The sequence below is a fragment of the Somniosus microcephalus genome, chromosome 9 (genome assembly GCF_052327205.1).
Source record: "Somniosus microcephalus isolate GS21.2 chromosome 9, FLI_Smic_1.0, whole genome shotgun sequence".
In the NCBI taxonomy this organism is placed as follows: domain Eukaryota; kingdom Metazoa; phylum Chordata; class Chondrichthyes; order Squaliformes; family Somniosidae; genus Somniosus; species Somniosus microcephalus.
Window position 1 is genome coordinate 56,269,629 of NC_140995.1, and position 2,116 is coordinate 56,271,744.

Genomic DNA, 2,116 nt, shown 5'->3' on the forward strand with positions numbered 1-2,116 from the left:
GCTCTGTCTGTTGTCTGGGCACCAGATCTTTTCTACTTTACTTCTAGGAGAGCTTTTTCTCCCATAGAAATTTCCCATTTGAGTCTATGAGTATTACGATGTCAGCCTTGTTTGTGTTTACTGTCTGGTGGCTTTTGCCTGGACTCATAGTGTGTGTGTTGGGCTTCTTCCCTCTCTCTCTCTCTCTCTTCCTTCCTCTCTCTCTCTCTGTCTCTCTCTCCTTCCCTCTCTCTGTCTCTCTCTCCTTCCCTCTCTCTCTCGCCCTTCCCTCTCTCTCTCTCTCTCTCCTTCCCCTCTCTCTCTCTGTCTCTCTCTCCTTCCCTCTCCAAACGGGGCGATACCGAATTTCTAGCCCTCTCCCTCTCTCTCCCCCCAATCTCTCTCTCTCTTCCCTGTCTCTTTATCTCTCTCTCTGTCTCCCAGTCTCTCTCGCTGTCTCCCAGTTCTCTCTATCTCTTCCCCCAGTCTCTCTCTCTCCCCCAGTTTCTCTCTCTCTCCCCGTCTCTCTCTCTCTCCCCCCTCAGTCTCTCTCTCTCTCTATCTCTCAGTCTCTCTCTCTCCCAGTCTCTCTCTCTCCTCCAGTCTCTCCCTCCTTCAGTCTCTCTCTCCCCCCCAATCTCGCTCTCTCTATCTCCCCAGTCTCTCTCTCTCTCCCAGTCTCTCTCTCCCTTCCCCCGTCTCTCTCTCTCTCCCTGTCTCTCTCCCCCAGTCTCTCTCTCTCTCCCCTCAGTCTCTCTCTCTCTCTATCTCCCCATTCTCTCTCTCTCTCCCCAGTCTCTCTCCTCTCTCTCCCCCCAGTCCTCTCTACTCTCTCTCGCCCTCCCCCATCTCTCTCTCTCTCCCCCCAGTCTCTCTCTCTCCCCCTCAGTGTTGGGGTCACTCGGGCTGGGCCTCACAACCGCTCGGACCCGAGACACAGAGCGGGGGAGCGGCAGCGGCCGGCCATAAACCGCGCGGCCCCCGTAAACTGCTGTTTTACAAAAAAGCCTTAGCAACGCCGGCCCCCCCCCCAGCTAGTCTATCTATATATATAAAGCGGGCTCTTCTGTCTGTCTGTCCCGATGTCCTGTCTGTCTGTCTGTCCATTCTCTATACGTTTGAAAGTTACAGAGCGTACCGACGCGCTGCGTCGCCTCAAAAGAAAGCTTGCGATTCCGGACCGGTCATAGGCGTATTTACGTTTCGGCCGGACAAAAATCCCGTCCGCAGTATCCCAAAAACGTTCAGCGTTCCGCTCATTAGCATCTCATTAGCGACCATGTGACGTCGAGGTCGACCAATCGGACGGCGGGTTCCTGGCGCGTGCCGTCCGACAGTTTGAGTGTCGAGTGACTCGACGATTGACCAATCCTACGCTTCGGTGTGTGTGGGCGGGCCCTTATCCTTCTGAACCGAGGTGAGTGGCCGCCATCTTGATTTTTCACGATTTTTTCCCCCACACTTTCTGTGTGTTAGGGAACTAAGGTAAATATTTGAATTATGTGTTAGGGAATTAATTAACAATTTATTTCAGTTTTATATTGTGTTTAGCAACCCCCCCCCTCCTCCTCACCCTCGCGCAGGGGGGACTCGGTGCTGGTCTCCAGGCCCGCTGCAGGCAGGCCTGAAGCTCCAAAAATTTCTCTATCTCTCTCTCTTCCCTCTCTCTCTCTCCTTCTCTTTCCCTCTCTCTCCTTCTCCTCTTCCCTCTCTCTCCTTCTCCTCTTCCCTGTCTGTCTCTCTCTACTTCCCCCTCTCAGGTTTGACGGTGTCGGGGCCCGAAGTGAGCCGCTCTAACGGCCGCCAGCCCGCGGGGGTTTCCCTGCCTACTCCCCGCTCTAACGGCCGCCAGCCCGCGGGGTTTCCCTGCCTACTCCCCGCGGGCCGCCTCGCGCCGCTGGCACTGACTGCGCATGCGCCGCCCGCCCCGCGAGAGCCCGCTCTGGCTTTTTTTTTAAAACGGCAACCACGCATGCGCACGGCCGTTGCGCATCAGCGCCTTGACGCCGGCACGCATGCGCACGGCCCCCGTGACGCCAGCACACAGCCTCGGGAAATCGCGGGGGGGCGGGGGTGGAGAGCTCTCGAGGAAATCGCGCGGGGGGGGGGTGGAGAGCCTCGGGAAATCGCGCGGGGG